We start from the raw sequence: 21571 nt of genomic DNA, 5'->3' as shown, positions 1-21571 counted from the left end.
TACCGCCTCTGAAACGGATCTCTACAAGTAGGACTAGCGGGCACTGCCTGGGAACCCTCAGAGCAGGAAAATTTGCCCCCCCCCCTCAAATATAGCGTCTCACTATTTCTTCCCTCACTTTATATCTTCACATTATCGAACTTGCCGCATATCGAAGTGAAGACCGCACTTCGCGAGGCACTTATCTCGGGGTCTGCGGTCTGCACCTGTGAGGTACTGACATCGAACCTCAATCAGGGAACCGTCTCGCTTGAGATTTCCGCAGTTGTGCGAGATCTGTTTGCAACAGAACTGACTAAGTGTAAAGTCCATCAAGATACATGGATGGACTGGAGATATAGCTCCACGCCGTGGCCGCCTAGAATATCACCCGGTGCCCATTTAACAGGAGGAAGGGTATGGAGGGGAAGCAAATTTCTGTCCCCACTGTCGAACCCCGATTCTCTAGCCATCCAACCTGTAGTCTAATCAGCAGAGTGACAGTGCTATCCCGGCTCCTCTGTTTTAGTGTCTGGGTAGCAAATTGAACCCAAGAAGGTGGAACTGCGGTTTCAAGATTCTTGTCGGGTCTCGTTATGAAATGAGGCTTATGTGTGATTATTTTCAGTTCATTTGATTTATGTGGCCACATACGCACACGTAGACACCCCAATCAATTGTGTGAAGTGAGCCTAAACATCGCAAATTAAGTATAAAGAGTGGATTTAGCTTAATTGGATTTCCCGCACTGCCCGGCCCACATGGTTACCATGGCCACGTTAGATATAAGAAGGTAACGCCTAACAAACATGTTTGTGCATCTAACTAACTAACTAATTAACCAAGTAGTAATCAAGAATAACTGTGCTCGCGAGGCCAGCAGAAATTTACTGGACTGGACTATAAGACATGTTTCTGCATCTAACTGACTAATTAATTAACAAACTGTTTGCATATAGCACAGTCTTAGAGAAGCTAACAGTCGCTCAGCTTTTTACGAAATTCCTGTCCTTTATGGAACCGAATGTTCATCACCGTGTTCGCAAGAGCCCGCCACTGGTCTCCATCATGACCCAGACGAATTCAGTCCACGTTCTTCAATTCTGCGTCTTTAAGGTACATTTTTAGTATCATCCTCTAATTTTTGCATAAATCTTCTTTTCAGGTGTTCCAATCAGAATTATATATGAGATCACGGACTTATCTTTGTGTGCACTTCGCGTTCTGATTTTCCTTTTGTTGTATTCCCGTAATGAGCCTACTCGCCAGCGCTCGAGCCCCACCCCCCAGGTGTTTGTGGTCGATACGAAAACAACGCGGGGTAGCCATTGTTCAGCACAACGGGCCGGTTCTGGGGTATCGGGTTGGTTGGTAACTGCAATCCGTCACTGATACCTCAGTACACACTTGGCGCGGCTCCGACCGCCATATTAGTACTTCCACCAGAGTGAAAGCAGTGGTCCTCTCCTCCGTAACGCCATGCTTTCTGGTAGAAGACCACTGACGTTTCGTAGGCACTTGCTTCCTCTATCTTGAGGCTCAAAGCGTAAGTAAAACATGCTCTGCTTACTGTCCACGTTTTGTTGGTTATTTGCTTGGCTTACTCTTCAGCTTTTAAGAACAGGGAAACGTCGGTGAAGTTCTGCTGAACTGCGTCGCACCCCAAAATGTAGTAGTTTGCATAATTACCGATGTAATAACCTCAGATTCAAATAATTTAATTAAGCTCAGGAGATTATAATCGGATACGCGCGCACGCGCACAGATGTCCTCAATTTCCTTACGTAATAAAGCACTAGGCCAGACGACCGTTATCAGATTCGAGGCTTCACTTCCCAAAAGACAGCGATGGTGGTATGTAATGTTAATGAAAACTTCAAGGAAAGTAACCACTTGGAAGATTTAGAAGTAAACGTAATAATAATATTAAAATTGATCTTTCAGAAAAGGACTATTGGTGTGAATTGGATTCATCTGTCTCCGGATAGAGACCAGTGGCAGGCTCTTCTGAACGCGGTAATGAACTTTCAGATTCTGTAAATTCAGGGAATCTTTTGGGCATTTGAGCATTTCTTAAGAAGTAGGCTACTCTGCTCCATAAAATTAGTTCCTTAACTGAAAGCCTAGCTGACTGCAGGCCCGACTGTGGACTAAGGAACCTGGAGATCCAACCCCTCTGATGAGTAATCTCTGTAGCAGGCATGGCCCTGAGCGCGTTCTGTCTGTGATGTGACAGGATTCTATAAGGGTTTAGTCACGAGTGTTCAGTTTTTACTCCACAGATGGCGCTAGCGATAGGCAGGCAATAGTTTCACAAATTCTACATTTAATCCTATGCACTGGTTTTCGTGGACTTGGTCTCTTGACTTCGTTTGTTGCATAAAATTTTCACCTCCCTTTCTAGTTTAGTTTCAAGCCTGTGCGTGCTTTATCACGATTTCAGTTGCCTGTTTTCTTGTTATCTCCCTTACACAAAGCCTGGTTTCAGGCATTTAAATAGATGTAGTGAATCTGGCATGGGTTGTCAGGCCCAAGAGAGTGTGTGCCTCCTTCTTAACATGAGGAGGGAAACAAATCCAGCTTCTGAGTCCTTAGTTTCTAAAATACCGGACTGTGAACTAAATAAAAAAACAGTAATTATCAGCTCAGTTCTCTCCTCCACCCCGATACACCACTACATCAGAACACTACCCCCAGAAACTAAACCCCAGTTGTATCATGCGCTGTCATTGCACACTGCTGATGTGGGCATTGGCACCGAAGTTTCGGAGCTACGTGCTGTCCCCTTCTTCACGGTAGAAATGAGCGAGCGGTAATGGCTCGACGGAGCTACGGAGGAAGAACGTGGTTCTTTACTAGTATGGCCCAGTCGGGCAGTGAACATGACCCCTTTTGGGGGCCATCGAGTGCCCATTTATATGGACCCTGAAGATGGAGGCTGTATATACCTGTCTGGCATCCACCAAGAAGAACATGAAGCCTGTGACGAGGGGACAGCTGTCAGATTGGAAGCAACAGTTGTGCTGCGTGTGTAAGAGCGTGACAGACAGTGGAACCAGTCAGGCTATTGACGTCTCTGTGACGGCGAGCAGACAAAAGAACCGAAGACAAATGAAGATCTGTCGGTGCATAATTAGAAGAGACGCGAGCGCGGGGAGGGGAAGGGGGGAAACTGCTCTGTGTCTCTGTTCGCGGGCAGACAGATGTCAGGCATATCCAGGCTCCAAGTACACGTGACGGAGTCGAGAAATTTGAAGCGGGGAGCCGCTCGCGATTAAGAATGTCTAGGATTAGCTAGAACAGAAAGTTGTTTCCGCCATGTTTGTTAATCTAGACTCATATTTCTTGTGAGAATTACAGAACAAGAACTTCGTAAGACCAGACTCGTCTTCTGGGCTCACACAGCAAGTACAGCTTGCCGCAGTTCAGGCAATGAGACACTGGCATCGTACCGCGGAGTCTCGGGTTCGATACTGAGGTAGTGTTGAGCCAAGTGGCGTCACAGGGCGGGTTCATGTAGCGATAACGTTCGAAACTTGTGTTCGGCAGATACTGGGTTCGCATCTCGGCCGGGGCACCAGCTCTCCTGACTGAGGTTTTCTTGGTTTCCTCAGTTGTTCCAGATAAATGACGGGATAATGACTGGAGTAGGTTACGACCACTTCCCTTCAAATCCAGCCCAACCTATTGATGATCCTATGTAGTCCAGATGTTGGGAGTGTCGTTAATAAATAAACCAGGAAATAGAAATACTGGAACACAAGTTTCGCCTATTTTCCCCTGCTAATCATCATGCCACCATTGTTCTGTGTCCACCCTGACCAGACAGCACATTATCACATTCTGAGTATTTACGTCTGTCCCTGCGCTATAGGCTACCCGTCTATGCCTATGCAGCACTGTGGCGCGTGGCGTGGATGCGTGGAGAGCAGTGTGTTGCGAACTGGGGTCATAGCAGCGGTAACCAGTCTACGGAGGTAAAGGTCCACCCTTTCGAAACGTCGACGTTACGTAGAGGAGAGTGGGCAGCATTACACTTCGTCAGATTAACCTCCGGGTAAACAAAGGGGCTAAGTTTTTTCTTCAGGCAACATACGGAGAAGGAAAGACGCATCACTCTCTCTAGAGGAATCAAACCTCTGACCGTAGTGTCAGTGGTCCAGGACCACACACGCTTTACGCCGCATGTAACTGCGACCGGCGGGAATAAGATTGCCTTAAAGTAACTTTCGCTGAACGTTAAGTCAAATAGGTAAAGGTAAAATTGTCCCTGTGCTTAATTAAGAGCCACATGAAGATGAATAGAAAACGGAGGAATAGCTCCACTCATTTTGAACCTCGAGACTAGATGGAGGTGAATGGTTCATGCCCCTGTCACTTTGACCCAGTGAACGAGTCTCCGGTGGGCCCAAGAGCAGGGCTTTTGACCACGTGGAGATGGTCTCTTGCTCCTGCCGGAAGTCGATCCCTGATTCCTCGTTTTCTTTCGGTCCAGTTTCTTCATTGACTGAGGTCTGCAAGCTGAATTTGTTTGAATCGGGATCGTAATCAAACTTCAGTCTTTATTTTGTCTCCTCTCTCTGAAGCAGAAACTTTTCGATAACTGACTAACGTACTAACCTACTAACCAACCCACTGACTGACTGACTGACTGACAGACAGACTCCATGGATCAGGCGTTTTCAGAAGCCAACATTTGCTCAGGTACTCCAAGATATTGCCAACATGTTACTGAAGCCGTGTTCACAGCAGCCCACCAGTTACCCCTTTCCTGAGCCAGACAAATCCAGCTCACCCCCAGTCATATTGTAACGTGTTTGGGGCGACTGAAGACGCCGTTCGGATTGTTAATTAGCTTTATTAACCATTTACAGGTCGTAACTACAGTTACTCATGACACTCTTGCTGGTTTACACAATTCACAATCACTACATGTTAATTTTCTCACGACGAACTCTCCGTGGCTGTCTTCCACCAAGAACTGTTTCACTCTTACTTAAACACTCAAACACTCCCAAAGACTGATATCTGTCCTGTCTGTAACTGTCATTACATAGCCTCCGCACTGACCACGCAGAAAACAGCCTATATTTTTGGAACATGTTTGCCGACCCATTGGATACAAACGGTCGCGGCACGGACTCCATAGAAAACTCTTCACTTCGATTGTTGCCTTGCGTGTATTCGGTCGTGACGTGTTTCGCAGTCAGTCAGTTACCTAGCAACGCTGTGCCCATGCACGTTACAATACTTATCTCAAATCCAGTTTAATAATGTTCCCCTATTAACGTCTAGGTCTTCCTAATGGTCGCTTTCCTTTAGGTTTCCGTACCGGAACCCTTTGTAATCTCCTGTTCTCTCCCATGACTGCTACATGCCCTGACCATCTCGTTCACCTGGACTTCATTATTCTAACAGTACGTTCACTTGATCCAGACTGGCTTTGGAGCCCACCCAGCTTCCTAACCAGTGGCTACTGGGGGCTTCTTCCCCGGGCGTAAAGCGGGCGGGACGTGAAGCTGACGGCTCACCTCCCATCTACTCTCGAGGCCAAGAATACATGGATCTATACATCCCCCCATACATTTTCATGTTGTATTGCTTAATTAGTTAAGCACACGGACAAATTCTCCTTTTTAATAATACGTGGAGAAGAGAATTTATGACGGTCCTCATTGTGCAGTCTTCTCCAGTCTTGTATTATTTAGCTCCCCTTAATTTCAGATGTTCTCCTCGGCACCCCCTTCTCACCCACTGAGGGCGGTTTCGATTCGTCTCGCGTCCCGTCACTAGCCCAGCAGCGGCACCTCTGTGAGCCGACTGTTCGCCGTGCCTCTGCGACCACTTCTCCGACATATCTGTAATGCAGATAGTCTAAACATTCTCGTGCAGGCGGTTCCTACGGATGGCACAGTTTCATTGCGCGTTCCTAGCAGGAAATTAACGCTGTGGAGTTTTAGATTGTGACCAACTGTGCTATGACACCGTGTAGTCTGGGAGGTGTGTAGTAACCTTTCGGAAAAAGTTCTGCCTCTATCTTCAGGAGAGAAGTGATCCGGTACACTTTGTGATAGCTCAGAATTATTGTCTTTATTATCATCTGGGATGTGGGGCCGTGTAGAAGTCGGTATTCTGCGCAGGCATTCGCGCAAGTACTGCATTAAACAAAACCCAGAATAAAACAAATAGCAACTATATGCTTTTAGATATATTTTGCATACCACCGTTTGTTGTTACCTGTGTGTACGGCGCCATGACGGATGCACAGCAGCAAACCTCTTACCGCTGTGTCTTGAAGCACAGGTGCTGTCACCTCATTATTTCGCCACGACCCGGCGAGCACTGCAGAGATGTATTCAGGGCTCCGCGTTCGCCCCTGCTTCTTTCATTTGTTATTGACTGGTTTGTCTCTGTCTCTCTGCTCTCTTATCCTGCTGTCCCTACTCGTCTCAGTCGCGAAGCCGTTTTACACCCTGTACAGTGCATCCTCATCATTAATATGTTCCCAGACTCCATTTTGAACACACGACGGGGGATCTTGAACACTAAGGATGTTTCTTCCGTAAAGTTTACATGCGCTCAAAGACGTGTCTTGCAGAGTCTATCTAACTCCATTATTTTGGATATTATCTGATTAGTTAAATAGTTCTACACAATCTGAGGAGTATTACGTCGCGGGATGTGACGTCATATAGTCCGGAGAAACATACTGCAAATAAAAGAGGAATACATAGAGAGCAAGAGATCTACACTGAAGATGGGTGTAGAATGATCCTCCGAAGAGCCGTGAAGTTGTATGATGCCACAAGGTGTGACATCCCGTGAGGTAGCGCTCTTCTTAATTGTCCCCGCTGTGAGGACCTCGGATGCTGCATAGTACAGACCCGTTTCGAAGCGCCCTGGCTTCGCGGGCTTGTCGCCAATATTAGTAAGCTCTGAATTGTTCACGGCTGTGCAGACCAGCACTGTGGTAACCTGAGTTCTGACACCGCCTTGATTTGGTTAGATTGCAGTGCATTTTACGAAGCTGTCAATATCTAGATTTTGTATTATCGAATGATAGTGTCATTGATAAATTATGTATTGGAAACGATTTGAAAAGAAAAGATCGTAGTTAATGGATGTACTATCCCAGAATTTCAATGAAGGAACTGAGAAAACCGCGAAACACCTCGTAGTATCCGATAACACAGTCGACATTCCAATCGAGCGCCTCCTTAATACAAGTTCAGACCGTAACCGCTACATAAATCTGCACGCTAATGTTCTGGTACATGTGTACTAAGATTTGGAACAATATTTGTCCTCTGCTTCTACCCTGAAGAGGTTCTTATACGTGTAGTAGCAACGTACTAGACACAAGAACGTTTAAAACTAATCCGATTTCATTTTACTCGGAAACGCTTTGATGTGATGGCTTCAGCGACGTCTGTTGCTCGAGACGTGACAGTTGTAAATATTTCTGCTGGCGATGAAACCGAGATACGTTTTAATACTTGAGAATGATGGAGTGCTTCAACTCAACCGCGTCTGGTTCGTGTGTAAACACGGAAAGAGCCTTGTTATCTCTGACCGCGGATGCTTCTCACGGCTCCTCGGCGAATGACGAGGCAGCCCCCGCCAAATAGCGCCGAGCAGTTCGCTTAAAGCAGATAGGTCAGTATCAAGCGAGATTGTAGTGGCTATTCCATGCAGCTCAAATGTTCCTAAGCAACATTCATTAGTACAGTTACTGATCTCGGCATGCGAATCGGATTCGATTCCCGGCAGAGGCAACAATTTTTCTCACCATATTCCCTGTAGCCCACAAAGAATCATATGCAATTGCTACCAGGATTGTAGCTGCCGAAGCATATAGTGCCGAGTATGTGGATGTGTGGAGCTTTCCCTCCGTTCCGCCACATCTTAATGGCGTGGTGCTCAAGCACAGCGAAGGTGTATGTACACTGTACGAGTATGGATAATGTAAGAGATTTTAAATTCTAAAGGAGGCGCTCCATATAGCCGCTGTGTTTTGTAGGTTTGATATACTTTTCACTTTGTCACGTGAGGTACGTGGAGCGGCCCAGAAGCCACGAACCAGTGAGGTCTGCGTGAGGAAGTGACGCTGGGAGCCGGTCGTATGGCCACTTATGCAAATGCGTTCGACTCACTTGAATACAGACGTAATTTCCTGGCTGACTCCTGCAAGAAGGCAGCGGGATTTGCATTTCTGCTTAAATGGTCCCTCAAAGCAAACTAACAAGAAACTGTTTTCATTGTTACGGACCGCGCTTTTAGCCCTGCCTTGTGTGGCTCTTGCGGGGGTAGGCGTGAGAACTATGCCAAGAAGAGGTGAAGCCGTGATTTTATCTGCATTGTGAGAGGAAGCAACGGTGACGCACTGCAACTAAGATCTTTTGTAACACATAACACCGTACAGTTTGTATCTGAGTTAGTGGACCGACCATATCCACTGCGCATTCTGTTGAGAGCGGCCTGGTGTGAACACGGACTGCACTTGTGATTATTCTTTGTGTTCCGAAAGCATAAATTTCTATATTACGCCCCTTTTTATTAATGGCGTAGTAAGCAGTCGTTATTAATGTGAAGCTGGAATGACCCTTCTTATTGCCTGCCACGAGCCGGAAGTAACAAATATGACAGAGGAAAGGAAAGAACGTGTATATCAAATTTAATCGAAATCTATCAGAGGTCTCTTAACACGGGCGGTCCAGTCCGGTCATTAAATAAAATTGGTGTTAAAACCAAACAAAGGAAATAAACGAGCGGGTTGGCATAGAGGTAGCGTTCTTCAATCGTATTCCGGAGGTCCTAGGTACGAATTTCGGCCCAGACACCAGCCGTCCTGCCTGAAAGTTGTCGTGGATTTCCTCAGTTCTTTCAGGAATAATTGTGTCATGTCTCGAGCGTTTCGTACCAAATATTTTCCGACCCCTCACTCCTCTGTGATGACGTCACTCCGCACTGTGTTGCCAGGCTGCTGACTGATATAATTCAGGCCCCACAGAGATTTAGTCCCGTGTGACGTCAAGTGAAATTAGTGACGGAAGAAATGGCGCTGGAGAAGGTTTTTGTCAAAGTTCCTTTTATTTTCCCGTGGTAGTCATCATTCTACCATTGCTCCATAGCCCATTGAGGTGTACGATATACCACGCAGCACATTATCACATCCTGTGCCATGCCCTGGCCTCGGCGCTTGGCTGGTTACAAAGTAAAGGAGTTAGTTGCTTTTAGTATAACTCACAAGCCTGATTGTCATTATCAGAATGTGGCACCGGTGTACCTCTGCTTGCTTCTTGCTGGGCTTACACTTCGACACTAAAGATGAAAGCTGTATGTTCTTCCGAAACGTCGGTTAACTTCTGATAGATTACTTGCCGTCTCATCGAGAGAACTTGAAACACAACTAAAGCGTGACGGATTAGTAACTCACTGATTGGTTATTTATCCCGCAGATTATCTGAATAAGCCGCGGTGTTGCCAACATGACACAAATACAATTAGTGGAGGAGTCTGAGTTGATGTTGCTCGCAGAAGTGTTAAATCGAATTATTATTTAATCGAATCAACAGAGTAGAAGCCTCAGACACAAAAGTTTTTCATTAGTAGTGATCATCACGGTTAATGAACAGCTGGACACGGCAGTCAGAGCTGCGCCTGCGCATCTGCTCCTGCCTCTCAGAGCTGACGTGATCTCAGTTAATATGTTTTCCCTCAAAAGTTTATCAGACCCGCTTTGGGGCCCGTCCAGTGCTTTGGACTTATTCCTTAGGATTATAGCAGCAGTTTTTCTCGGTACTACAGCAAACGCTAAGGTTGAATCCAAATTCCTACGTTGCACTGCATGCTACACAAGCAGCCCTCCCAAATGTTAATGTCAAAATCAATTCCGATCTTACGTATAAAGGCCCCTGCTCAGCTTCCCTTCTCTGGTCATAGTAACATTCACTTCCTAACGCTTTACCCGTTTTCATTTCATAGAGCTTTACTCTTTCTCAAACGTACCACTATACCAATAGGACGATGAGCACCCTGAAACGTGTTTTGTACAGAGTACTATCTTCTAGTTTGTGACGCCACGTAGTCTGGTAGCCACGCTCTTCACAGTTACCACTGTGAGCGCCTGTGACAACCGGCCCGACTCCTCGCTCGCTGAACACTGCGTTGGAGCCTCAGTCGTAAAGACGAAGCGATATTTCACATCTTGCTCGTTCCTCTGGTTCAGTGATCTCAGCGTCTGCTTCATGCTAATTTCGCGTTCCATTTGACTGGAACTTCCGTTGTATTTGCATTTCTGCCGGTGCAGTGACAGATGACGAGCGGAAGGCAGGGATCCGCTCATACGCCTCTAGGCTGTCGACTCCCGCACGAGACTTGCTTCACTTGAGGGACTTGCTATTTAAAGAGAATTGTAATCGCAACTCAGAACTGGCTCGTTGCTACCGTGCATATTGGCAAGAGCATGGAGTAAACTTCGTAACATCCTGTTCTCTGTTAGGGCCGCGGCAGGCTACACAAAGGTTGCGTTTTCACACGTCACGTATTGTTATGCCAATGCGTTATGTTCTTGACACCAATACAGCAGCAGAACCGTTGTTGGGGGAACCCCAGGGGGCTCTTACGTGTACACGTAGTTACCGGACTGCTCGCTAGAGGTCAGTGTGCATCCGGGAAGTTCTGGGACTGGCTCCCTCGACACAGGTTTCCTTGGTTTTCCTCTGTCTTCAGGCAGATGTCGAGATGAAGAGTTCTGTCTTCTGGGACAGAAGGTCAACCGACGTTTCAGAGGAACATGTAGCCTCCATCATCAGGGTTGAAGACTAAGCCAAGGAAGAAACCAGCGTGAAGCAGGTAGCAAGCATAGAGCACCGCTATGAGAACCTCAAGTTCCACAAATGCTGAGATGGTTCCCAAGTTCCAAGTTGGTGATGAGTGCTTCTGATGCAACCCTCCCCGATTTAAACTCGTCGAAATGAAATCCCCTTAGTGTGTAGGCCCCAAAATCACGCAAGTAATAATCAATCAGAAAGAAAAAATCTTCTCCCCTTGGCTAGAGTGGTTCACAGAACTTACAAACCTGAATCAACACATTTCCCAGGCTACTGAGCACGACTCAGTTCCTGATTAATTTCCATACAAGAGACTGACACACCAGGCCGTCAGATTTGCGTTTCTCCCCACCGCGCAGGTTAGCGTAGCGGTGCCGTTCTTGACTCGTGTTTGGGATGTGCTCTGTTCGAACCCCAGACAGGACACAGGTGATCCTGACAAGGTTTTCGTGGTTTTTCTCAGTCCATTTGAGAAACTGTGTGGGTGACATCACGGTTACTCCACACCCGCTCCCTTTACTTTGCGTTCTCTTGCTGCTGACGGTTCCCCACCCCGCCTACCTTTGTTTGTTACTACGAAGAGAGGGGGCGCTGTGAAGAGGAGTGCGAGATCTGAGCCAGTATAAAACGGTCTGAATCAGGAATGGAAGGAGTGATGACGTGTAGGTTATGTTGGTAGCACTGCTGGGAGGGACGCCAGTTTTCCCTTGCAACTGCGTTCCGACGCTAAACCGTGCCGACGCGCCGGGTTCGGCTTGTCATGTTAAGAATGCGCCCCCTTCTGGCAGGAAACAAGAGACTCGCGACTTGCGTAACCGAATTACGGACGAACAAGTGTGACGTCACATCGAGCGAATTGAGTAAGACTTGATATAGTGAGTCCTCTGTTCACCTCTTATTCGAGCCGAGGTAGCTCAGTCAGTGTAGTGACTGAAAGATTGAAGAATCGGGGTTTACTCTCAGCACGAGCAGAAATTTCTGTCTTCTTAGCGTCCAGATGGCCTCTGGGTCCCACCTAGCCTCATATCCCTGGGGGGAGGGGGCATCGGCGGCCCTTTCGTCGGGCGTAAAGCGGCCGGGGCGTGAAGCTGCCCACTTACCTCCATCTAATAGCGCCCAGATCAGGTGGAGCTGCCCCTCCACTCTCCCATAAATCTTTATTGAGTGCTATTTAATTAAGCCCAGCTACAACTTCAGAAATTAACACTAGAAGGAGCTAGTATTGAGGGCTTTAGGTACACAATTACCTTCCACGACAGGTCATGTGGGATTTGTGGTGGACATAATGTCATTGGGGCTGGTTTTCTCCGATTACTTCGGTTTCCCTTGTCAATTCTCATTCCACCAACCGCCTCTGCTTATCATTGTTATCTTCCAGGGATGGTGCAAGAGGCTCACTAGTGGCTGTCGTGCCGAGCGCAATCAGTCTCACACCACTCCGAGGATAATACAAAGGAGAATAACAATAGTGCTTAGTTAGCTAAGCTCTACGTCATGAAACGTATGGAGGAGTGGAGGTATAGCCCCACCGATCTTGACCTCGGCACTAGACGGATGTGAGTGGTCACTTTCATGTCCCGGCCGCTTTACTCTTGCAGAAAGAGCCCCCGGTACCCATTGTATAAGAAGCGGTCTGGTCGCCGTGGAGAAGAAGAAAATCATTTGGCGTTGCCGGGAATCGAACCCGAACCTTCCAGCCTGTAGCCTGTCGCTATAGCTACCGGTAATTTCTTAAATATTGAACTTGAAACCGGTGTTCTTGAAATACTTTTACGGACGTTTGGTATTTTTCTCCCGTATTCGTCTCAGATCCTTGCCCGCCTCCACTGCGCAGGCTCTAACAGGAAAGGTAAAGCCGTCTTGATCACCCCGACCTTCAGAAGTTCATCCACGGAGCCTCGGACCCAGCATTACCGCACGATGTTGTCGATAATTCCGCCTCGGGAAGGCTTATAGGGCCTTATTGTCAACCGGTAGCTCTGCCTAACGGCAGAGAACTTAACTAAGCCTCCAAGCATGAATTTATTCACAAGAAATTTGCGACAAGGATTTGTTAGGTTCTAATTTGGATTTGCTGTTGACAGTGCTTGTCAAGTAACGCGTGCAGCGCGCGGGACTTAGATGTTACAGTTAGCAGCTCTCTCCTCTGCACCTAACGTTTCAGGCTGAGAACCGTCCGAGTAGCTACTCAGTTTGTTCATCGTGGAGTTCATTGTCACCCTGGTTTCTAGATCCGTTCCGTCTCTGTTCCAGCATTTATTGCGACCTGTCTCTTCGCTTTAGCATGTATCTCATGTTTCTACCTTGAAGATGGAGGCAATAGGTTCCTCAGGAGCGTTGATGGCCACCTACCAGACAATGCGGTGTCATAATCCAGACCATCGCAATATAAATTTTCAGCGCCAAGAAAACCTTATTTCATAACGCACGATGCGTAAACCCGAGGAAGCTGATCAGTCGGTAACGTGGATAAATTTGCTCGGCCGGAATACGCACACACGTGACAGCATTTCTGTGGTTCCCCGGGTTAGCATCTCAAACTGGGTACGACTGCTTCATTCCATTTCCTTTGCAATTCAATATTTTGCAGCCATTAAGCATTTTAGTGTTACAAACGGGATAGAGGGGACTACTTAAATTTTTTTTCTATTGAAGCTGAGATGGCTCGGTCAGGATAGCGATGGGCTACGGGCCGGACAGCCGGGGTTCGATTCCCCGTAAAGAAAAAATATTTCTCTTCTCCACAGCGTCGCGACCGGCTCTAGGGTCCACCTAGACTCCCATACAACGGGTACCGGAGGTGAAGCTGGCCTCTCACCTCTATCTAGTGCCGAGATCAAGATTGGTGGAACTATACCTCCACTCCTCCATACGTCTTCATGCCATTTACCCATTGGCGTTAAAGAAACTTGATTCTAGTAGTTGAAATTGACTATTCTGAGATTGGGGCGTTTTGTTTTGTAATGGTAGCGAGCCTGTTTGATAAGGCAGAGAGATTGTGACAGTTGCTGTCCACAGATGGCATGTTGTTGCTAGGAAACAATGGGGAATCCCGGAGATAATGCATGAAGTGAGTATAGTGAGCTGGGCCGTTACGGATAGAACTGCACGTCGAGACGGGCGGTGACAAGTGTGATCTATGAGGCCACATTGTGCACAGTTTGCGGTGTGAAAGTGAAATAACCGGTAGGTCCATGACCCGAACTGACCGAGCCATCTCTTTTCAGTCAATTTCTGCGAAACAGAGGTTGAAGACCGTACTGTGGCTCTAGCATCTAGGCACCGGCTTCTTACCGTGGAGTCTCGAATTCAATCCCGGGCGATTTCATGTGAGATTTATTGTGGAAGGATTGGTATTGGAGCGGGATTTTTGTTTAGTTCCATTTTCCCCTGCTAATCATCATTCCACCATTGCTGCATACTAGTCTATGACTGGCCCATGAGGTGTGCGATAGCCCTGATCACGCAGCACCTTGTCACATCCACGGGCTTTACGTTGAATACTTTATCTGCGACTGACACTTGGCTGGATACGGAGTGAGGAAGTTTGTTGTGGCTTATTTAATGACGCTGTCTGTACCGCAGAGTTCGTAGTATCGAATGCTGGATTACGGGCAATAATGAATTCCAAGAAAACGCCCGTGGGTATAATTTAAGCTCTAACTCCAGTATCTGCCTGGAGAGACTAAGGACCCCCTCAAAAGAGAGAAATGCTGAGGATAGTGTGCGTCCTGGCAACTTCCGAATTCACTTGAGAATGGTCACCACATGAGCTAACTTGCTCGGACTGAATATTTTGTGTGGTTATCACACCGGCGAGTGTGAACACTACCATCTTCAGGGATAAAACACAATTTTATCCTGTACTTTATCGACGTTTCGGAGGAAGGTGTTTTGTCCATCTTCAAGGTCTGAAAGTAATTAGATAAAATAATGATAATGTGTCTTTCTTGCTGGCTACTGGATTTGATACCTCTTATGCTCTGAAGATGGAGGCAGTAAGAAATTTTACCAGACTACACGGCGTCTCATTCCAGAACATATAATCCTACTCACGTTACGCAAGAACGCATATAATACTTACGGTTTGTCCCCTCCAATCTGTTTGCAGTTTTCTCGGGGACTGTCAGAGTTTCGAAAATGGTGTAGGATGTAAAATGTTAGGCTCGCTGCTGTCTCAGCTTCCGTTCTCGCCGATAAAATATTTAAGAATGTTTCGTGAGAGATGCGGACGCGATGAATTGGAGTTTGTCGACAAGTACAGTGAAAATCCGTCCTGCTGCTCTTGAGACGCTCCCACGCACTGGCTTGGCGAAGGTAACGGGTGGAGTTTCGGCAAGACTGCGTTACCGTTATGTAGAGACGCCATGTTCCTATAGCCCCGTATGAATACGAGGTTGTGTATACTTTGATATGGCAACATCTTCCAGATACTTAAAAACATTGATCGTGGGAGGTCTGGTGACGTGTCCTGCCGGCATCACTTCTGTCAGACCTCCCTATGAGGGACCATTATTTTACATTAAAACGTCTGTAGTTGATACAGCACAGCAAAATAACAGCCAATTTCTTGCGGCGAAGTTTGTACTCACCAAGTCATACAAGTAATGAGGCTGCAGTTACTTCTGTGAACTAATATGACCATGTTTTATTCCTTCTTTAACAGCAGAGGGCGACTGTCTTGCCGTCTACTTCATTTTCAGCCAAAGTGACTATTTCCGACAAGTTATTGGTACGATGTTCATGCCCCAGTGGGACACACAACTACACTCCTACCTGCCAGGCCTCATGACTCATGCCTGCCACAGCCTTCTTTATTGTCCTGTACGAGTTTCCATTCCTACCGTCGCCTGTGTTGCTACAAAAAGCATTTATTTATTTCTTCCTGGAAGACCAACCCTGTCAAGACACATACTCCACCACGTTCTAATGCTTTCTTTCTCTGTGGCCATAGAGAACAGAAGTCCAGCAACGCAGACACTTCTGTTGTTCTGTGCAGAGATGAGAACACAAAATAATGGAACGCGATCACCGTAATTCAATTATTTTCGGGGCTTATTCGATTACAGAGAGTGGAGGTGTGCCCCGAACTCTGTGAGCAGTGTTGAAATTGTTACAGAAACGCGCCCATTAGTTTTCTCCAGAAGCTGATGATTCACAAGTTGTGTCACCCGTTGTGACGTTAGTCAGCTGTCACGAGCCATGCGTGCAACAGCGAACTACAAGGCACTGCGACCGGTTATACAAGAAAATGGAATGTTTTGACAAGCAGTTTTCCTTTGCGTTCGTTTAAAGAAGAACGCCGCATTGAATGGTAAAGTTCTGGAGCCGTTTTTTTTTCCTTGGCACTACAGCCCCAGTGGGCCTAGGCCTACCCCTATGAACTTCTCCGTTCACTTCGGTTTTTCTAGATCTTACACATTCGGTAGGACTCCTTGGACGGATGATCAGCTCGTCGCAAGGCCTCTACCTGTACACAAACAGAAAAACGCACACAAACATCCATGCCCTGAGTGGGATTCGAACCCACGATCCCGGTTTCCAAGCGAGCGAATAGAGTACATGCCTGAGACCGCTCGGCTACCGTGACCGGTGGAGCCGTTATTTACGTGCATAAATTCTGCGGAACATTACATTCTCATTGCAGAAGTTTAAAAGTAAGGAAAGGAAAAGAGACACTAAGTCGCTTTCCATCTTTCCCAATTCATTATTCACTGATCATCCTGCCATGCGGCACTATGTAATCTGAGCTATTGGTTGCATCGTTAAGTAAATCAGCAAACAAATATCTTGAATGTGACTACGAAGAGTAGAATTTTTTGGGATGTGACGCCATGTAGTGTAATAATTTACAGATGTTTCAGTGGGACATTCTGTCTCCATCGTCAGGATTGAAGAGCAAACCATTTGAGCACAATGCGCAGACGTAGCACTGAGAAGTAACCCAGAGGGAGCCAATAGGAGCCGAGGAGAAGGCTAACTATTTTTGACCCTCGTAAGGGCCGTGTTCGTGCAATTTAGTGACCGGAGGGCCAGCCAGCAGTAGCTACTGTTCGTCTTGCTCTTATTGGTTCCATTCGGGCTGCTCTTTAGGCCTGCATCTGAACCAGCTTCTACGTTTTGCTTCGACCCTGAAGACGAAGGCAGTACTTTCTTCCGAAACGTCGGTGAACATCTGTCGGACAATACGGCGGTACATCCCATAAGATGGTATTCCTCAAGAAGAAACAAACGTTTCGGTATATATTTAATATAATGTGAGGTTTATTTGGAGCAGCAATAGCTCAGCCAGTATAGCGACGGCGTTCAATTCCCGGCAGATGAAAGAGATTTTTCCTTCCTCAACAGCGTCCAGGTCTGTTCTGGCGGCCCGCCCAGCCTCCTAATCGGTGGGTATCGGGGGATTATCTCCGGGGATGAAGCGGACGGTGCGTGAATCTGACCACACCTCAATCTAGTGCCCAGATCAAAAATGCTGGCACTATACCTTCACTCCCCATACGTCTTCATGCTATGATGCTTAATTAATTAAGCACAGGGGCAACTTTGCCTTTACTTTGTGATTAACACAAACCGAAATTACACTCGACCGACAACTGTTGGTGCAGAACGCAGATAATAAATTTAGTCGATATCCGTCATGTGATGTAGGGAGGGCGAGGAACTGCCTCAAGTGGCGTGGCGACACGGCTCAGTCTGTGGTTCACTTCGCAGCGGAAGGCGATTGAGATCTCACCCCTCGCGTGTGTGAGGAGGGGTGGGGGTAGAGCGTGGGGTGGGCCTCCCAATTCATCTCGCTCTCCGTTCAGTACTTCTGCAAACAGGCGCTAGTCGCGTGACAATGTAATTAACAGTTGCCATGACAACGATCTGCGTGAGGGATAGCGTAAGAGGGTAGAGGTTTTATTCCTCGTTATATCGGGGCACTAACACCGTATCAGTTACAGGTGGAACACGAGGCTATTAATAAATGGAGACTCACTCAATCACACACCTCCGTATCCAGGCGGATGTGCCTTTTCGTAATTTATTGTTCCGCATCGTTCGCTCACTTGCGCATTCGACAGTGTTCATTTGTCTAAAGAAACCTCATTGTGATTAGTTAAATGTCTATTGAAAGTTCAGCGGATAGCTAGACCGTTCTCAACTCTGGTTACCGTTTGCACAGACGCTCTGAACTAGGAAAGTTCCAGAAAAATGTTTTGGTACAATAATAGTAGTAATGATGATGATGATGATGATGATACGAAGTATCTCCTTTGATAAATTTCGACACTGTAATACCGACTGAAGCAGAGTCGTTTGTTGCCTTTATCTTATATTGGAACTGAGGTCAGTTACAGACCTGGCCCTCCAGGTTAGGCAGTCTCGAATCTGAGACAGTAAAATGTGATCGTGAGTCCCGCGGGACTCGGACCCGAGAAGGATGCGCTAGCAAGGGCCAGCAACATATATAAAAGACAGACCCGTCTAGGGCTCGACACCAAGATTTATTGACTGGCTGACTGTCAGTCGCAGTGTCACTTTGACTTTGTTGACTTCATAATTTCGTTATGTAATCACAAATACACGGGACTTGGGAAGCTATATGCAACTCGCGGACCGGTATGCACTTTGGAAATTTGAAAAGTTTACGGAGAACCTCGTTTTGCAAACTCTACAATTTCAAAAGCTGGACATCTTCTGCAAATCTCCAGGCGGGTCAAGCATAAGTCATTACTGATCTAATTAGTGCTTTATGGACGGTTAACTTAATGTTAGCGCTTAAACGCTCACTTTCGAATAGGGAATAAACTGTAATAAATGTGCTGAAGGCCTTGGCTTCGATCGTTCATACGTAAATCTCCATAAAATTTTCTTGTCGAAAATCAAAGAGGCGTGTTACATGGCTGTAAGAGATGGCAGCACACGCTCCAGTCACTGATATAATCAAATCTCAGGCAAACTGAGACCAGAAAAGCCACAGCTGTGAGTGTCGTGCATCATGTGTGGTATAGAGATTGTTAATCACTGGAATCACCTCTGTTGCCCTATATCTAGTGAATTTAATCACAATTAATTGATCCTGTAGGAAGAGCAAAGACAGGTGACGGCTTGTACTCAGGAATTCAGTCATCCGGTGGCTGCGAAATACAAATCGCTCTGTCTCAGTCAGTCTAATTGCCTATACATCAACTCGGCCTGCATAAATAAATTGAAGCGAACGGCGATTGTGGTTGCCATGACTACCCTCCCCTGTCTTGGCACTAGTGGATACGTTCGTGGGGCACAGCTGAGCTCATCTGTCCGTACCGAGCTGCAAGATCGCGTGGTGGCACTCGTGCTCCGTGCTCAGGAGACCTCGGGTTCATATCTTGACCTGGAAACCTGTTATTCACATCCTCTCCAAATGCCGGAGTTACTTCACGACCACTTCATCTGACCCTACCCTCCAGAGATACGTAACGTTGCGTAGACGCTTGAATAAATTTGCCTCTTTTTTGGCAAAGTAGTTGCCATGTACATAGTTGACAGTACGATAACAAAGGCTGCAACCTTCTCCTTTCGGAACTGTGCCTAGTCATTATTAATTTATGATCAAGCTCCTAATTCATCTCACCGTATGCAAAAGACGTCCTTGGTCATAGTAACTGAACTTTAGAGTAAATAGCATGTAAAAATTGAGTTTGCTTTCTGTTTGGGGCCTGCGGTAGCGTAGTTGGTTGAGGCACTACGCTACAAACCGGAACCCTGTCACGTCTTCACTGCCGTTGCTTCATAGCGGTTTCCAACGGCGGACGTTCCCCTTCCTGTGGGTTCCCGAACTGTCCCAAAACTCCTCTACCAGCTTCTCACAGCAACAGCTCACAATGACTGAATCCTAGCAGCAATCTAACTCACTAACTCACCAAGCAACAACTATCTATAGCTCCTGACTTGTCCTGCTTATAACATCTCGGCACGGACCGCACAGAAAACATCTTCCCTCTGTTGCTGTTTAAGGGCCCCTGCTTACTAACAACCGTTGTATAGTTGCTTGTTTCACGGTCACGCTCTCCAAAGGGTCTACATGTCATAATACAGTAACATACAGTCGGTACAGCGACTGACTTGCGTGCTGGAAGGCCGGTGTTCGAATCCCGGCAGGGCAAGTTTTTCTCTTCTTTACTGCGTGTAGACCGGTTCTGGTGGACAGAATAGAGAACTTCTGAATGTTTAAACAAATGGTACGTAAAGTTACCACTGTGTTATAAAAGATAGAAGATATCAAGAGAATAATGGTTTGTGTTGCAGGTTGCAGTGGACTCCTCCAGCGACGCGACTTCAAAGTCTCCCGCCGCTTCTCCCGCCAGAGACCGCAAGTGAGTACACCGTCTGTTGCAGTGCAAATATTTGCCGAGCGTGTCGCTACTGTAGCAGTAATGATCCTATTAACACTTCATCGTTTGGTGAAACGAAGTCAGACATGCCCTTTGCTTAAGTAAAGAGATCTGAACGTAGGAGTCACGCTGAGAATATCTGCGGACAAAGTCGTCACCGCTTTACATTTGAGGTTTTCACGGGGATGTGACACCGTGTAGTGTGGTAGAGGTTTAAAAAACGTGTCGGAAGAACTTATTGCTCCAGTGTCGAAGAGTAAACAAAGCAAGCAGAACTTAGTTACAGAATGAGAAGTCGGTTATGGTTTAAGTAAAGACGTCGTTCGTAGCTCAGGATACGTAGTGTTGAATGATGGCTTATGGAGAATTATTGATAGAAAATGACGAGCAAGAGAGCCGTCGTGGGATAATGTAAGCTGTTACGCCAGCTTCTTCCTGGAGAGACTGGGGAAAACCTGAAAGTAGCGACGTAGTCGTGTACCCTAGCCAAGATTCGACCCCAGAAACTTCCGAACCCATGCTAAATGTGCGGTGTGAACTCACATCGGTGCGTGTGAGAAGTGCTATCTTATGATACATACACGTGTATTATACTATTCTTTGCACTACAAGTTTATTGACTTTTCGGAGGAACCTGCTTCCTCCATTTTTAGGGTCTCACAGAAAACTAAACAAGCAACCAGCAAGAAAAAAGCAGACCGTCTGTCTGGGCTTCTTGCTTCGCTTACTCTCTCTGCCCTGAAGATGGAAGCAATACTTTTCTCCAAAACGTTTGTAAATTTCTGTCAGGCTACACGGCATTGCATCCCAGAGAATAGAAACTTGCGAAGTTTTAATAATTACTGTATTACGTTAATAAGGTCGCGCTAACATTTAAATATTTGAAAATCTTTATACACACATTTTTATAATTGAGAGGTGAAAAAGGTAAAGCTATCCCTGTAGCAGGCGGTGGAGACCCATCTATTTGTAAGACGTCGAGGCTCCCAATTTTTCTAGACAATCGACTCACAGATAGCGGTGAGGTTGTCAGCCTTACGAACCGGCCGCCCTTTAGCCCCACGAAAATTCCTGGTACTCATTTCTGTTAGAGGGTGAGTCGACCCCAAGGCGGCTAGAAGGATTAGGTCAAATGAATCCCATGATCTAGCTGGGAATCGAACCCGCGACCTTCCGGCTTGTAGCATATGAAGAAGCTAAACGAGTAACAAGAAGATGTTGGGATGATGGTATCAAGGTTAATGATATGGCCGGCGGAGCAATGAAAAATATATGTAAATTTCATTTGCGGAACCTAAAGAAGGTAGTCCAATTCCAAAACAGTGGAATAGAAAGTATAATATTAAAATTGATCTTCAAGGAATATGGCGTCGATTAGATTCATGTGACTCTGGATACGGT

At 46.5% G+C, this 21571-nt stretch overlaps 1 protein-coding gene across 2 annotated transcripts in view; it reads left to right on the top strand.

Moving 5' to 3' along the window:
* The window catches only part of LOC111863997 (tachykinins), a 146360-nt gene that overhangs the window by 102717 nt on the left and 22072 nt on the right, over positions 1-21571 (top strand). For both annotated transcript variants that reach the window (XM_023850879.2, XM_023850878.2), the window contains exon 2: positions 20085-20152. The gene's annotated coding sequence lies outside the window, so the exon portion shown is untranslated. The remainder of the gene's footprint in view (positions 1-20084; positions 20153-21571) is intronic.

Source organism: Cryptotermes secundus, unplaced genomic scaffold (genome assembly GCF_002891405.2).
Source record: "Cryptotermes secundus unplaced genomic scaffold, Csec_1.0 scaffold279, whole genome shotgun sequence".
In the NCBI taxonomy this organism is placed as follows: Eukaryota; Metazoa; Arthropoda; class Insecta; order Blattodea; family Kalotermitidae; genus Cryptotermes; species Cryptotermes secundus.
Note: the sequence above shows the minus strand (reverse complement) of the source record. Positions and strands in the feature narration are given on the sequence as shown.